Source organism: Melozone crissalis, unplaced genomic scaffold (assembly GCF_028551555.1).
Source record: "Melozone crissalis strain CALT ecotype California unplaced genomic scaffold, PUWL_Pcris_2 ptg000033l_1, whole genome shotgun sequence".
In the NCBI taxonomy this organism is placed as follows: domain Eukaryota; kingdom Metazoa; phylum Chordata; class Aves; order Passeriformes; family Passerellidae; genus Melozone; species Melozone crissalis.
The window spans coordinates 822,211-839,667 of NW_026535811.1; the positions used below are offsets into that span (position 1 = coordinate 822,211).

Here is a 17,457-nt window from a genome sequence, read left to right on the forward strand (position 1 = left end):
GGCCCCGCCCCGCGCAGGCGCACTGGGGTCGCTCACACCTGCGCACGCCCCGCTCCTTGCACCTGTGCCGGCCCCGCCCCCGGGCCCCGCCTCCCCCCCGCCCCCCTCCCGCCCATAAAAGCCGCCGGGGCCGCGCCGGTCCCGCTTTCTGCGGGGCATCTCGGCTCGGGATGCGGCGGGAGCGGCGGTCGGAGCGCGGTGCGGAGATCCGGATCCGGGGCTGCTGCTGCTGCTGCGGCGGCTGCTGCGCGGGGACCGAGGCGCTCAGGTAGGACCGGGATCGGGATCTAGGCCCGGGGATTCGGGTCCCGGTCCCGCCGGTATTCCCTGTGGGAGCCGGGCCGAGCCGCTTTTTCCCCGGCGGGCAGGGCACTGGGGTAGTTACCTGGGGTGCCAGGGCCGGAGGATCGAGGGGGGATCGGGGCTGGATCGGGACCGGCATCACCGCGGGCGGGATGAGCCGCTCCGGAACAGGCGGCGCCGCTCTGGCTGCGGCCGGCGCGGGGCTGGGTCCCGCCGGGCCTCCGGGCACGCTCCGGCTGCGGCGGCAGGGAGCCGGTGCTGTGCCCCCGCCGCGCCCGCCAGGAGAACGACGCTGCCCGGGAGCGGCCGCTGGATCGCAGCGGGAAGGACACGGAGACCGCCCGTACCGGCCCCGAGACCCCATCGGCATCGCCGCTCGCTCAGCGCCGCTGCCCGTCCCGGCCCGGTAACCCCGGGGGGACACCGAGCCCCCTCCCCCGGCCCGGTAATCCCGGGGGGACACCGAGCCCCTCCCCCGGCCCGGTAACCCCGGGGGGACACCGAGCCCCTCCCCCGGCCCGGTAACCCCGGGGGGACACCGAGCCCCTCCCCCGGCCCGGTATCCCCGGGGGGACACCGAGCCCCTCTCCCGGCCCGGTAACCCCGGGGGGACACCGAGCCCCTTTCCCCAGCCCGGTAACCCCGGGGGGACACCGAGCCCCCTCCCCCGGCCCGGTAACCCCGGGGGGACACCGAGCCCCTCCCCCGGCCCGGTATCCCCACGAGCCCCGCGCTCCCCCGCAGCCGCAGCGCCCGCAGCCCCCTCTCCGTGCCCGCGCCCCGGGGGCTGCAGCCCCGGCCGGGAGCAGCCGCTCTGGGACGGCCGCTGGGGCCGAGGCGTTGCTGCTCCCACTCCCGCTGTGCCTGGGCTGGGACCGGAGCCCAGGGAAACGCTGGGGAAAAACAGTGAAAACTCTTTGCTCTTTATTTGCAGAGCCGCGAGGATCATCGAGGCAAACGCTGAGCAGCGACCGGCCCGGCCGCCCATCGATCACAGACTTTTGGCCTTGCCAGCGCCCTGCTCCAAACACCTGGGCCGATGCCAGGGCTGTTCCAAAGCCCTGCTGGGATGGCAATGACCGCTGCCAGTAAGAGAGCTCCCCTACAAACGCAGCTCCTTCCCTTCTGTGAGTGCTGCTTTGCACACCGGCCCCTGCAATGGCTGCAGGGCAGAACCGGCTGGCACTCAACCTGGCAGCACCGAGCTCTTCCCCATGACCCTGATTGTTCTGCCCTTTCCAGGATTTCCCCAGCAGCTGTGAATGTGCTCCCACCATGTCCCTTTGTTTCCCCAGGAAGAAGCGAACCAGACGAGTGCTGAGGGCTCCTCTGGAGAGCGGCAGGGGGCGTTTCCTGCAGGTGAGTGCTGCCAGCTCAGAGCCACGGTGGCTGCTGAGGCCGGGGCTGTTCCCCTGGCCCAGAGGCGTCGGTGCCTCCTGCTCGCTGCCAGCCGCGCTCCCTGCTGTTCCCTCGGGGTGTCCCGGCTGGCCGGGAGCGCGGGGCAGGAGGAGCCAGAGGCTCCTGAAGGCGGCGGCCCCTCGTGTCTGTGGGATCTGCAGCAGGAGCTGTGCCTGCACCGCGGCTCCCGGGCCAGGGGCTGCTCTGAGCAGGCCCGTGGAAATGCTCCGGCCCACACGGAGCACCCGGAGCCCGGGAGGAGCCCAAGGAGCAGCTGGCATCACCTGGCACCGGAGGCACGGCCCGTCTGCACGGGGGCTGGCACAGCAATGCCCGGTTCAGAGCTCCCACACGGCTGCAGGTACGTCCCAGCCACCCCACATCCCTTCCCTCCTCCCAGCCTGAGGCCATCGTCCCTCAGCAGCGTTAAAGCCAAGGCAATCTTCCCCCACAGATACTGAACCCCAGGCAGGAGCCCTCAGAGACACCCGAAAATCAGCGGGATGGAGTCTGGAGTGTTCAGGATCCAGCTGCAAGTGCACAAGTGATGGAAAGCTCTCACAGGTGGGTCCCACTGGAGGTGTGCTGAAGACAGGGATGTGCATCCCTTTCCTGAGGGAAAAGAATTTGTAGAGGCCACTGCTGAGGCTCTGAGAGGAGCTGAGCTCCTGCAGGGAGAGATGTCCCCCCTGGGCACAGGGGCTGCCCCAGCACGGGCTGGGAGCACATCTGGCCACTGCCTTCTCCTGCTTTAAACACCACCGGGATGTTCTCCATCCTGGAGCTCAGGGGGTGACACCAGCTCAGTTCCAGGCAGCTCTGTCCAGTGCCCCCAGGGACATCACCGGGGTGAGGGGTATAAATGCCAGTTCTGTGCCACAGAACCCTGTCCTTGTCCCCGTGCTGCTGCTGGGCTCCCTTGGAAGCTCTGCTGCTCCTGGCACAGCCGCTGTCCAAGGCAGCAGCCCTGCATGGCAATGCCCAGCTCCATGGGGCACTGGGAGGTCACTGCAGCGGGAATGGAGCAGGGAATTTGGGGCTCTGGGTGTGATTCAGCACAGCCAGCACAGCTGACAGGGAACCCCAAATCTGGGCACCGCACAGAGAACAATCCTTGTCCTGCCCCGTCAGCTCAAACCCCTGGGCTGGGAAGCTTTGGGAATTAAATATACGGAATTACACAAAGCACAGCAAGCGGCATCACCCAGAGGGACAATCCAGGTCCCAGACAATTCCTCCTCCATCCTCTATGGGGGAAAACACTCTGGGCCTGCCAGGAGCTCTGGCTCTGCTTTTCCTCCAGCTCCTGAGCAGTGTCAGGGCCACCACGAGGGCTTTAAAACCCAAATAAACCCCACATCCCACACAGTGAATAATCCAAATAAAGAAATGCATTCTTGTCATCAAAGCTCAGAGCTGTGTTAGGAGTTGTGACAACAAGCTAATGGGATTCCCAGGAATCTCATTCATGCTCCTGGTTTCATTTTCATGTGGTTTTAATCCCTCAGTGGGCAGCCTGTACAACTTCTCCTGGCATTCAGAGGTTGAGCAGGGCTGGCTTTGGATTGACCTTCACCTCTGGCCCCAGGCTGTGCAAACACACCTTGTGCCAGGGTGGGTGAGCTCCTCGCCTCAGCTTTTCCCTCCTAAACGTGCCCTTACTCATCTCTGTGCAGATGAACTCACACTTTGCCCCAAACCATCCGCTCCTCACCTCCATGTGGCCTCCGAGTGTCCCTTCTGCTCCTCACAGGTGCCCTGGTGACCCCGCGTTGGTCCCTTTGCCCTTCCCCAGCCCGAGGCCGCTCCTCTGCTCGCTCTCTCCAGCCCCATCCCACAGGGATCCTCTTGTCCCCTCCCTGCTGGCTGCTGCCAAGGAAGGAGCGCACAGTGAGTCCCAGTGCTGTCCCCTCAGCCCCGGAGAGGCCTGGCTGCGGCCCTCGGATTTCCCAGGGGAATTGTCTGCTGCTCTCCCCTCAATGACCTCAGCAATTCCCTCACAAATGCCACCTCACTGCCCCTGACATCCCCTCCCATTCCATTTTCCCACACAAACAGTTCTTGTATCCCCTCTAGATTGCACCAGGATTTCAGCTGCATGCATGGCATCATCTGTGCCCACTGCTCCTTACTCACCCAACCAAAATCAAGAGCAAATGCTGGTTGGGCTTTAATAAGAACTTGAAATAACTTTAAAGCAAAACAAATCACCTTTTTCTCCTGTGTTTTTTTTTTCCTTCAGATGCTGGGCTTACCTCTGAGGATGTGTGCTGAGCTCTCAGTGGAGGCACTGTCAGGCTGAAGGGCTGTGAGTCTGTGTTCTTTCCCTGGCACCAGCAGTGCCCCAGTCCCTGTTCCCAGGCTGTGCCCAGGCTGTGGCAGCACGGGCAGACTCAGCTCTCAGCACTCCCTGCTCCAAACACAGCTCTGGCCTCCACTGCCATCTGTCTCTGCTGGGAGCCTTTCTCCTGGAGAAACCAAAGAATGGCTCGTGGTGGCACTTTGGAGACTCGATCTGCACAAAGGGAGGTGAGGGATGGAATGCTGCTCCAGGAGCCCCTGGGATCTGCAGGGCTGCTCAGGGAAGGGACAGTCACTCCCTGCAGTGCCCCAGCCCCCCTGCAGCACCAGCACAGGCTGCCAGCTGGGCTCTGCCAGCCCCTCTCTGCCACCCTCCCTGTGCAATCCAGCCCCGGGCCTGAGCCCAGAGCCCTGGCTGGCAGCCCAGGGACACAGGGACACTGCCAGGGATGAGGCACATTGCCAGCACACGCTGCCAGCAGGGCACACGGGCCCCCCTGGAGCTCCTGTGGGGCTGGCAGGAGGGCACAGCCCCGGGGGTGGCGGTGCCAGTGACGGCAGCACAGTGCCACGGTCTGGTGGCACGGCAGGGACACCAAGGGCAGCAGTGCCCAGGGAGGGGCACGATGGATTCTGCTCCCTGTGCTGCCCCGTGCCAGCAGGAAAGCTCCAGGGGATGGAAACTCCTCCCCTTGCCCCAGCCCCAGATCAGCCCTGCTCAGTCTCACCCCCGGCTCTCACCTCCGGCTGCTCTGGGGCTGCTGCCACATCCCTGCCAAGGTGCCAAAGCCACCTGGGACAGGGCTCCCTCCCCCTGTGCCTCAGGGCATGGCAGGGACCAGGGTGCTCCGGCAAGGACAGCCTGGAACAAAGGTGGGAGGAGTCTGGTGATTTGCCTGCCCTGAAAGAGAGGAGGAAAAGAAAATTAAGTCCACTGAGGAAGTCAAAGGATCCCAGCTCTCACAGGGTCACAGACATCTTTCCATTAAAATCCTTTCTTTAGCATTTTCCCTTCTGGGAAGCTGAGGCCCCAGAAAAAGAATGCAAACAATGGTTCTCTGCTGCTGAGGAAGGCAACAGGTGCAGCTGTGATTGGCTGTAGGATGTGTATAATTAATGTATAATTAATGGCCAATCACGGACTGAGCTCCTCTGTTATTCATTCTTTTCTATTCTCAGCTTAGCCAGCCTTCTGAGAACTTTCCTTCTATTTCTTTTCAGTACAGTTACAATGTAGTATATGTATCATAAACTAATAAATCAAGCCTTCTGAACACGGATCAACATTCTCGCCTCTCTTCACCTGCAAACCCCTGTGCCCACTGTCACACTCCCACTGCTGCCCTGATTGCTCCCTGTGGGGTTTACCCATGGCAGGTGACACCAATGCAAACACAAACCTGTCCTTTCCCAGCATTTTCATTCCTGACTATTGCAGACATTAAAAGGAAGCTCATTTTCCATACCGCATTCTTTGCCCAATTTCACAGAACCATTTCTATCCCAGCCCCCACGTGTCAGCCATTCCCTCCTTTACCACTGGACTTGGCACAAAGGCAGGGACACCTGGGATGCTGCATCACAAAAATCCCACAGAGAATCCCCTCAAAGCCTCACAGAGAAAGGGTTTTTGCTTCTGGGACACAAGAAAGGCCTTTGACCATTTGCATCCACGTGGAAAGCCCCCATGAGCACTTGGTTTTAGAGATGTTGCACTTGGAGTTACAGACATGGAACTGCTCTGGGATTTGGCATTTCCTGCACCCACACGAACACATAAAGGAATGAAGGGCAGAGTCCCAAAGTTTGGTTATTCCAGTGCTGCTTTGGTAGTGCCACTTGGCACACCAAAATCCACAGCAACACTTAAAAAATGAAAAGCAACTTTCACCCCACATCCCCCTTCCTTTTGATTTTGCAGTTCTGGGCTCCCCTTAGGAACAGGTTACAGAGGAGAAGAGCCCAGGAGCTGCTGCCAGCCAGGGCACCAAGCAGCTGTTTCCCACAGACTGCCCTCACAGCTGATGCTGTTCAGACAGCTCCAGCCCAGCCCTGCCACGGCCACCTGCAGCGCTCGGTGCCAGCCCCAGGGCAGAGCCCGTCCCTGTGCTGTGCCAGAGCTCGGTCCCTCTCCCTGGGACGGCCCTGCCCTGGCCAGAGCTGGCTGCAGTCCCTGCCAGCTGCGCTGCCCGGGCTGCGGGGCACAGCGTGTGCCCTCTGGGAGAGCTCCACGGGCACCCCCGGTGCCCACAGCGCTGCCGGCAGCCCCTGGCACGGGACACGGGGCCTGCCCGCGGCTCCCGCCCTGGCACCGAGGGTGGCACGGCGCAGAGGCCACGGCAGCCGCGCCAACGCCCCGCGATGGCACCGACGGCACCGAGAGCCCGGCCCGGAGCCGCTCCTGCCGGCACAGAGCCCCAGGCGCTGCCAGGGAGCCCCGCAGCCGTGACAGGGACACGGCCACAGCAGTGCCCGGCACACACAGAGCCGTCCCCGGCCGCTCCACCGGCCCAGCTCTGTGCTCAGCTCGGGTGTCCCTGCTCCGGGCAGGAGCGGCCACACAGCCCCGGGGCTGGGCACACCCTGCCCTGCAGCAGGGAACACGGGCTCAGGGAGCTCGGGGACACTGCTGTCCCCAGAGGGGTGTGACACACACCCAGAGTGTGCATCTCTAACAAGCACAGCCCGTACCTGTCCCTGCAACAGACTCGCCTGCGTTATTTCCTCAAAGTCTCTGCTTTGGAATGTTTTGCCATTCCCAGTGTTTGAACAAGACTGACCGTGAGCTCTGCACCCTGGCCATGCCCCAGCCCTGAGGAAGAGCCGGACACGCTCACACCCGCCCAGTGTGAGGGAGCTGCTGCAGCATTTCAGCATTTCCAACCCGCCCTGCCCCGAGGGTGCCGGCCCAGCAGCGGGTACGGGGCAGCAGCAGAGCAGCAGCAGCAGCCGCTGCAGCCCCGGCACTGCCAGCACTCGGCTGCCCCATCCCCGCTGCCCAGCACTCCCAGCTCTGTGCCCAGGGCTCCCAGCAGGAACCCGGGGGCCCTTCCCAGGTGCCATCCCCACAGAGCCACCGCTCTCCCCTCTGCCCGCCCTCCTGCCCAGCCCTCACCCCTTGGATCGCCACCGCCCCCCCAGGACACAGAGGAGCCTCTCGGTGCCAGCCGGGACCCGAACCGTTCCGGTGCCTCGGGAAATAAACACAAACAAACTCGTCCCCATAGGGTAACAAAATGTCTCGGTGCCCGGCTCCTGTTTCCTAAGGCAAAACACACGGAGCGGGGGAAATGGCAAATCCCAAACCCAACAAAGCCTGGTTTGCCATGGGCTTCCATCAGGACTGCTCAGGGTTCCCAGTGCCCCTCGGCTGCAGCCACAGGAGCAGCTTCTCTCTGGGACCCCGGGGGGCACAGGGACCCCCATCCCGGAGCTTCCCGGGACACAGAGCCCAGCCCGGCCTGAATGAAACACAACCAATGCAGTCATTGCCTCTGCCACTCGTGTGTGAGCTGTGGCACAGCATCACTGACCACAACCACCCTGAGAGAGCACAATCTGTGACTACTGCTCTCGATAAAGTACAATCTGTCAGCTCATGTATGCACTGCAGAGCTTTTATAAACAGCAGGGTAACAGATGCTATCTTAGACTGTAGCATAACAGAGACCGTGAAATGGTAAAATGCTTTTACATGTAAGGAACTCAGACAATGGTGTAAGATAATTAGGTGATTTGCCACATCTGGGGACAATCTTATCTGAAACACAAGATAACAGAAACAGAAACAAGAGCACCGAAAAAAAAGAAAAAATGATTGACTCTCGTTATCAAATAACGAGGGAGTGAAAATAAAACAGGATGGCACCACAGGAAGAAATAAAGTATATTGGCTAAATCCACAAGATGGCACGGAGGTTAAAACCAAGCAAAAGAACATCTCAACTCCAAGGACTGTTTGAACACGTATAAACTCCAATGAACACGCACACACCGCTGCAATGGAACAGAATACCGAGAACACGGTTTAAGGTGACCGGCTGCTCCTGGCAAACAGCCCAGCACCCCAGCGCTGCCCTTCATCCCTTAACAAACGTGTCAAAGTTCTCAGGAGTGAACTTTGTTTCCCACACAACAAAGCGCTGTCCCCGCAGCCGGGACGAGCCCCAGCTTCATTCCACGGAACGCGACCCCAGAGAGCCGCAGGGCCCGGGACAGCCCCGTCCCACCCACAGCGGGTCCCCCGCAGCAGCAGCAGCAGCGCCCGAAGCAGCCCCGGCCCGCTGTGGGCGCCCCGGCCCCCTGTGGGTGCCCCCGGCCCCGCTCCCCCCGCTCCGGCCGCTCACCTGAGGGCACCGCCCGCCGCCTCCCGCCGCCGCTGCCGAGCCGAGGGCATCGGCCCCGCTCCTGCCTCCGAGGCCGCGTTCTGCGCTGCAGGGCGCGCTCCGGGGAACGCGGGCCCGGGCAGGGACACGGTGGCCCGGGCTGAGGCGGCTGTGCCGGCGCTCTGTCCCCTCACGGGGCTCAGGCCGGGCAGCGGCGCCCCGCCACCGGCCGCCATTGCACCGCGGAGCAGAGTCAGGGACGGCCGAAGAGCCGAGCGCGGCCGAGTGGAGCCGACAACAGCCGAGTGAGGCCGAGTGGAGCCGACAACAGCCGAGTGCGGCCGACGACAGCCGAGTGCGGCCGACAACAGCCGAGTGCGGCCGACAACAGCCGAGCGTACCCGAAGGGCCGACGCTGGCCGGGATTTGCCGAAGCGATCCGAGTTTACTGAGGTGAAAGGAACGGAACGGGACAGAACCGCGTTCAGCCGAACCGAACTAGATAAGCAAAACCGAACTAGATAAGCCGAACCAACCTGAACATTACGGGGTCGTTGACTCAGCCATCTCTCAGTGCGGGCAGGCACCCTCAGCTCCGAGGAGCTGCGCAGAGCGAGCGCTTGGTCCCTTGGGAAGCACGGAGTGATCAGCCCCAGTGACAGCAAAGTACAGACAAATGCCACGCTCAGCCCTGAGGATTCAGGAGGATTCAGAGCCAGTGGCCTAGAACCTGCCACAATTACATCTACAATTGCAATGTAATTATAGTGTGACAGTGCAAGGCTGCAGTTCAGAGAGCCCAGCCATTCCACTGGGGCTGGGGACATTACTGAGGGGGTTTTGTGTCGGTCTGATGGGTCTGAGCAGCATCAAGAACTAAAAGGAAATTTTACAGAAATGTTTTGAGACTGATTGCCCCAAAAACTTGGGCTGCTTCTAGGGGGACAAAAGAGTGAAAAAGATTTCTGTTGAATTCCTGTCAGAAAGTTCAGACCCACTGGTTCAGCTATGGAAGGGATGGGTACGATGCACCACAGAAAGAGACAAAACCAGAAAGGTAAAAAGATCTATCTCCCATCCTTCCCCAAACACGCTGCAAGGAAAAAGTTTCCCACAATGAAATAACCAAGAACTGGCTCCTACCTCTGGGGTTCAGTCCTACATTCTGTCCCAGTGCTGAGCGGGATGAGCGGCAGGGCTGTGCAGCCCTCATCAGGGGAGACGCGCCCTTAAAAGCTGCCACATATCAGGGGGCACCAGGCACGTCTGCAGGAGCAAGGAGTGGCACAGAGCTGCTCTGGAAAAGGAATCCCCCTGAGCACAGCAGACAGGAGCTGCCTGAGCAGCCCTGCCGTGCCCGGGCTCCCGCCTCTGCGGGCACATCCACGGCCTCGTGCTGCGGAGCACTTGGATGGGTGCCACTGCACACACGGCCTGAATGGAGTCATGGGCTTATCCAGGTGTGGGACTGCACCTACGTCCCTGGAATAAAAGCACTGGCACATAAACTCTGTTTTGTAGGAGGGTAACTACATACTGAAGTCATACAAACACGTAAAACTTACACTGTTCACAGAAAAAAAAGGAAGCACTGCCATTACTGTCAATAATACAGAACATGAGAATATGCACCTCACCTGTCAACATCTAAAGGTCAGAGCATTTCCATCCTGGAAATGCTTCCCAGATGGATCCTCTGAAAATTTATAGAAGCATGCTGAAGCAAAACACAAGCTGAACATATTTGGGGTGAGAGGACCAAAGAAGGAACTAAGACAATTATTGCGGCTGAGCCTCATCCAGCGTCAGTTCTGGGTCTCAGGCGGATCTGGAGGAGCCCCATTTCTGCTGCAATCCTCTTTCTGCACGGCCTGGCGTGGTGTTCTGTGGCTGCCTGCAAACTCTGCTCCCTCTGGGCTCTGACTGAAACACTGCACAGCGTGCAGGGCAGCAGAGACTCATCCCGAGGCTCCTCAGTTATCCCTGCTCTGCTGGAAGCTGCCACTCCTCTGACAGCCAGCTCCTACCTGCTCTGTGCTCACAGCTTTTCAGTTTCCCATCCTAGGGACACAGAGCACAGCAATACTCTTTTCTTTCTCCTGGCTTGTGCTCTTTGTTGATTTGTGAAAACATCTCTCGGGATAGGTGATAACTTCTGGCTTTGTACTGCAGGCACGGTTTTTCTCCTGGTATCAGCTCCTTCAAAGCCTGAAAGGTTACCTTGTTTTCCCTCACTTGCTAACTTCATGGAGGTCGCCTTCCTGCTGCTCAATTAGATTGCATTTTTGCCACGTTGGATAGACAGGAATAGAAAGGAAAGAAAGCAGAAAGAGCCCCCAAACCTGCCACTATTTCCCATTTTTGGAACTTCATGTTGCAACAAAATCAATTCCCGTAACTCCATCGTGGCAACCCCAAAACCCTGAGGTTCATCTTAGCTCCACTGAATGAGAATTAGAAACAGGGAGTTTAATTTTAATGCAATTTTAGGATTGAGACACAGGCTGAATTTCCATGAATCTGATTGTTTTCATGTTTGCTGCTGCCCAGAGCCCAGCCCACATCCCTGGCGCTGCAGTGACGCCCTGGAGCTGGATCTGCTGGGGCAGCTCTTCTGGAACTGTGCCAAAGGGGGGGCTTGCAGAGCTCTGGGTTGTACTTCCATGAGTGCAGAAAGAAAGGAGGGTTTTACAGACCAGGGCACTGGGGAACAGTGCTGGGAGCAAACAGCCATTAATGCGATCCATCCTTTATCACCCAGGAAGAATTTGTACAGCAGACACTAACCTAACTCATGTTTCACTGCTGTTTTCCTTTTCCACAAGGAGTGAGGCAAATCTAAATCTGGTTTGGCTGCCAGGTGTGAAGAGAAGCTCTGAAGTGCTGGGTTTGTGCACGGGTTTGCTCACAGACTGCAGGCTGTGCACTGGCTCTGAGCTCACCTCAGGTTCTGCTCACTGGCTCCTTACAAACAGCCCAGCTTCCCCAAGTGCCGCTGCAGCAGCCAGAATGCCTCAGTCCGTCAGTGAACCCAAGCTGAGAAATAAATATCCGTACTCACGATTGCAGAAGGGGCTTGGGGCGTTTTCTGATTGTCTGAGGAACTCAGAAACTCTTGGTAACTCTCCCATTCCTGGCAGGGATCTCAGAAATGAGGAATGGCTCTTCACAAGTCACTGACAGGTGCAAGGCTTTCCTTTGGCAGGTCTCTGAAATAAAGCACAAGTCAGGTTTGGTGGGAAGCAGTTACTGTGATTTACAAAGCAATATTTAACATTAAAGCAGAACATGAAACTCCTTGTGTTTGTTGAGCTGTCAGATGGAAAAATTCTGACTCTACTGAGCTGAGCTCTACTGAAACAGAAGATTTTGACCATTTTGTAACACTTTCGATGCTTCTAAAGGAGAACAGATCTTGAAACGACAACTTAGATGTTCTACATCTAATATTCAGGAACATTTTTATATAAAAGCATGTAACAATCAAAGATCCCTCAGTAACTACTGAAAGGATCTGGCATTTTTTGTTAATTCTCCAGTTAAAAAAAAAAAATCTCAACTCAAGCAGTCGCGAATTCTCTGCAGAAGGAATGTTTTCTGGTGTCTGTCAATAGCACTTCAGTGCACAACAGTGCTTAAGAGTTTCCAGTAGTCTGGGAACACGGCAATCTTTTTCCTCAGATATTAGGATAAATACATACTGAAGTATTTATAGGTGTGTATATATGTGTGTGTGTGTGTGTGCTGCTGTGCCAGATTTCACAGGCATTCAGCAGCCAGCCACAGCACATTTTGTGACCCCACACCTCCACTCAAAGCGGGAAATCTCATTTGACCTCACTCCTGTCTAACACAGTTATATCCCAACGGTGTCAAAATGGGAGGGAAAACCTGGATAAGCAGGAAAGGAAAACAAACAAAGACATTCTTTGCAATAGCCCTGTAGGATAAGGGCAGCAGTTCAGCTGCCTGATAATTGCCTTGCCATGGAAGGCGTTGTGAGTGAGGGATTGGTTTGGGCTGTGTCTCACCTGGAGCTCCGTGGATGATCTGTAATTCAGAACAAAACCTCCCAGACTGGAAAGGTGATTCCAGTGACCTGTGCTGGTGAGAGGACGGTTTAACATCAGCATCCAATTCCCTGCCACAGACCAGGAGGACACATCACCCCAGGCCCAAAACTGAAAATCTCCACTGGCAGCAAAAGGGTTCTGTGCTATAAAAAAATTCCCTTGTCAAATGGCTCCTGCTGAAAGGAAGCCAGGAAAATTCAATGCAGTGTAAACAGAACACGGACTGGGAGTCCCCCACTGCGAGTTCGGTTTACCTGGATGGGTTCCAGGGAAAAATAACAGCACACAAGCCAGTGTATGGATACACCAGCCTGCTGCACTTGGCACATCTTGTGTGGAGTAATTAAAAACCAGCCCCTGGTACATTATGCAGCAGGAGTTTTGTACCGCAGGAATTAAAGTGCAGTTTCACACACTTTTATAATCCTTGCTTTCCCAGTAGCTACAATCTGACAGCACTAAGTCCCATGAAGATGAGGAGAATTTGAGTCCTTGTTTTGTTTCCAAGATGGGCCTCCTGTGCACAGAGTTGTTGGGAACCGGGCTGCTACTCCTTGGTAGTGAGCTGATGTTAGCAGAGCAAACAAAAATATCCAGCAGAAATAACTTTCCACGTCTGTTTTCAGCACCTGCCACCCGGGGATGCCCAACCTCGGTGGCTCCTTGTGCACCAAGCGTCTCCTCCCCTCCTCCCTCCCTGTGACAGCAATGCAGCTGCACTGACTCTGTGACCTCTGAGCTGCACAGAGAGCAGTGAGGGAGGAGCCATTCCCTGGGAGTGCAGTTCCAGCTGAAGCGCGGGCTCCTGTCCAGCCACTCACCCCCTGAGCTCCATCAGAGTCACAGAGACTCCAGGGGGGAATCCAGGTGGGATCCCACCCATCTGGGACTGTGCTGCACTCCTGAGAGGAGACAGAGCAAACCTGAAGCCCTGCCAGCCTGGGAAAAGCATTCCCATCGTGGCATCATCTTCTAGATATGATAAATCATAGCCTATCTTTTTGCAAATTGACCTGTGAGTTCCTGGCAGCAAATCAATAGGACACACATGAACAATAACAAGGCAATGACAACACTGTGCATTATCCCAGGCCCCAGATGGAAGCCTGGGGAACGATCAATATGATAAAGATTCAGCACTGCTGCTCTCTTACAAAGGAATGCCAAAGTCACAGACTCGTTTCAGAAGGCAGCTGTGCAACACACCAAACCCACCTGCCACGAGATGCAAAGAAAACCCCAAATATAAAACACTTCCTCGTTGGTTTGTCTGTTTCCTCTCCCCCAGACTTCCATTCATTTGAACTGGAATTCAGGGGAGCAATTTTTTGTCCTTGTTTGGAGGAAAAGCAAGGAAGGGAGGCAATTATCCATTTATCCTTAGCCCAAAAGCTCAAAGACACAAACTCACTTGCCCACCACGGCAATGTGAAAGGGGGAGTTTTTCCCCCAGCCCCTCCATGCACTTTGTTTGTCTCTGATTTTAATGCCAGTCTGAACTGCCAGGGGGCACAGCCCAGAGACAGCCATGCTCAGGGGCACGGCCCAGGTGTGGCACCTCCCTGCAGGCTGGCAGGGAATCATTTCCAGTGCCAGCTGCGGGGCTGGCTGGGGCACAGGGCAACAGAGCCAGCCCTGAGGCCAAGGACTGACTGAGCACTGATCCCCAGGGGTGTTTGCTTCTCCCTGTCAGTCTGCAACCTGCTCTGTGCACAGGCAGCCCAGCACAGACTGCCCAAGGTCAGACAGTCCAAGGAGAGGGGATGAAGGCAGAACTGAGGGAGAAGAGGCAAACCCATGAGGGCAGCAGCTCTGCAAACAGCCCTGCCCATCCAGCCTGTGCTCCTGCCACAACAAGCTCCCTCGGGCACTGCTCTCAGGATCTACCCAATGCCACCTTACTGGGCAAGGTTTCACAAATGAGAGCCTGAAAAGATGATGCCAACTTGTGCCAGAATTCCCAGAACTATGTAAAATAACGTCCTCAACCAATGCAAGGTGGCACATGGCAGCTACCCTTCCATCTCACTTAGATTTTCATTCTGGATTACCAAGGGCAGGGTGAAAATAAAATGCCTTTCCTGAAAGGCAGCCAAAAGCCAAGGTTTCCAAATTCCAGTTTATGTTCAGAGCTTTATCACAATTTCACATGAGTAACAATTTCATACAAATAAGTTCTTTGCACATAAATTTCCACAACTGCCTCAGGGTGCATTTAAAGTCATTTATCTCCACATGGGTGCACTGTTTTAAGAACTTTAAGACTCAACTCAAGATGAATCCACAGTCTGTGGTTACAAGCACAGAGCAGAGAGACTCACGCAGCTTCAGCCCCAAGACAGGCAGCACCCATGGGGTGCCAGGGGACAGTCCCCTCCTGATCCCATGACACCACGAGCACTGAAGTGACTGTGCCCTTCCAAGTGAAGGGTGCCAGTCCCCAGCTCTGTGGCACATCGGCCAAGGGAGGTGTTGGAAAGTGCTGCTGCAAGGCTCTCTCTGTCAGGGTGTGGTCCCACCTTAATTCTGGGCACTCTGCAGCAAACTCTGCTTGCAGGGAGTTTTTTATCCTTTACAGTGTCCGTACCTCTGACTTTTAAACAGCGTTTGTTGCAAATCAGAACCGCCTCAAAGCTGAAAAATCTCACTTTGGGAATTATCTAAAAAAACAATCAAAATTCTTTAGGGAAACCAGATGAAGTTTGTCAGACAGCTGCAGTTCCCAGCTGTTTGCAGCATTTAGGGAAAGAAACTCGGAGGTGTTTTTCCCAGGTGTGCCCAAGTGATTTCTGCATTATTCAGTCCTTCTGCTCTCCCTTGGCAGCTGTCACTGCCCAGCCTGAAGGGATCAGTCTGAGGGGATGCTCCTTCTGAGCCCACAGTCCCTTTTCCACGCCCATGGCACTGCAGGAATGCACTGAGACACGCAGGGAGCAGCAGCAGCAGCAGCTGTTCCCACACCCTGCTGGGCAGCAATGCCCCCAGCAGTGCCAGCAGCAGCCCCTGCTGCCCCTCAGTGTCCCCTCCCGCAGGGAAATCTGCCCCAGGGCCTCTGGGAGAAGGCCTGGCTGGGAGCAATCTGCTGGCACCTCCCCAGTGGTACTGACCTGGCTTCCATTTCAAACACCCAGGAAAAGATATCCTACAAACACCCTTTCCTACAGCCAGGGCTGCTCATTACCTTGAATGCTCAATCAGAGCCATATATATTGTCAAAGACCAAAACCCAACTCTCTTCCTCTGCCATAAAGCTAAACAGAATCCTGCTCTCTGTTTCCATGTAGGCTGGTAAATCACACAAAGTATTTTTTTACTGTTTCTTTGCTGCTGTCCCTTGTTTTCTATGGCTCATGGGCCCTAGGAGCAGCCTCAGCTCAATGACATAGGCAGGCAACGCTACACAGCCCTCACTGAGAAGAAACAATTAATTTTGAAATTTCCTATAGGATTTGTAATTATCAGAACCTGATTCCTACAGCTGAGGTATCCCAGACCTCATGTATCCCATTTCAGGAGCCATAATGCTTTCAATTCAAGTGGAACAGGTTCTTAATCTTGATTTTTTGTGCTCAGGTGTTTATATTAAAAGCCTACTTAGTCACAACGTGGAGCAAAACAGGGATAATTCCAATCAAACATCTAAACCCAAGGAAAGTCAGAGGGGAGGGAAAAAAAAGACATGTCCAAGCCAACAGGGAGTGAAATAGTTGTGATCAGTCCTCAGCCTTGCTGATTTTGGGAGAGGACACAAAACCAAAGGGTAAAAATATACCTCATGTAAGCAAACAGCTGCCTGCTCTGGTTAAACAGTGTGGAAGGAGACATTTCCTTGCTTCACAGTGTGCCCTCCTTTCCTGATGGAGTCTGGAGCTCTGCAAGACCACATGGAGATCTGCGGGTCCAAAGCGCTTTACAAGTAGAACCCACACTACTGCCCAAAAATTAAATACAGCTTCTTCTTGCCAGTATCCATTCAACCCTTTGTGTAAGAAAAATGGGAATATGCTGGTAGATCTTCAGAGCCCCACCCTTAGAAAGGAACATTCATACCTTGAGCGCAGAGCTGACAATTAGGCTGTGGATACTCTCCCGAGGCAGGAGGGACCATCCTGGCTGCAGCCCCAACCAGGATCTCACCACAGCACAGGGGATGGATCTGTGCACAGCTGGGAGCCCCAGGGAGAGCCACAAAGCAGCAGCTCCATGTGGAATACCACTGCCCAGCCTCACCCTTCTGAGGGAGCTGGAAAATAAAAGGTTCATGTTTAGATTAAGAAAATGGAAAAGGGAAGAGCAAGGGAAGATATTTTCTGAAACCATTTTGTATTTTGTCCTCAAACATAAGTGGAACAAAAGTGCTGTGTAAAAATCACAGCGTGAAACAAAGCCCCAGAAGAAGAGCTAAAGGCTATGCCTCCCTTCCTCTAATTTATTGCCAGAGTTATTCAGAGTGCAGACACTTAATCCCTAATGTAAACCCGCAGGCAACATTATTTATCTTTAGGAAGACCTGGGATTTTTGTCTTTTCATTGTGTGGGCTGCGAAGGAAAGATGGATTCAATTGCTTTCTGCAGATATCAATATGGAATTTAAGGAGGTGGAAGGGCCGGCATTCCTTGGAATGACTCAAGTGCACATTTGCTGTCTCCAACGAAAGGAGTTTACAATGGACAATGACAGAAACACGATCCCACCGTGTTGGTCTGTGGCATTTGGACTTGTTTAGTGAGGCACCTGAAGGAGGCGTTTCCTTACAGCACCAGCTGAAAGAACCAAGTGTGTGTGTGCAAGAGTAGAGGGCTTTCCTGCCTAAGGGTGATTTTATGCCACAAACAAATGTTCATGGTCATAATGAAAGTGACTCTGCATTCCTTCACAGTTATCACATTAGATAGTTTTCATCCTTCTTAATGAAAAAAACTATTAATGAGAATGAAACTGGCCTCTAAAGCATTTCATCCCTGCTTTCAGGAAAATGGATCAAGGGCTGCTTCTCATTATTTTTCCAAACTGAGCAGAATACATTTTAATGAGGCTTCTTTAACCTTTACTCCCT

The 17,457-nt window shown here is 55.5% G+C and overlaps 1 protein-coding gene across 1 annotated transcript in view; it reads right to left on the reverse strand.

The window, feature by feature from the left end:
* ST8SIA1 (ST8 alpha-N-acetyl-neuraminide alpha-2,8-sialyltransferase 1) overlaps window positions 1–17,457 on the reverse strand; it is a 317,230-nt gene that overhangs the window by 62,289 nt on the left and 237,484 nt on the right. The gene's annotated exons all lie outside the window — the stretch shown is intronic.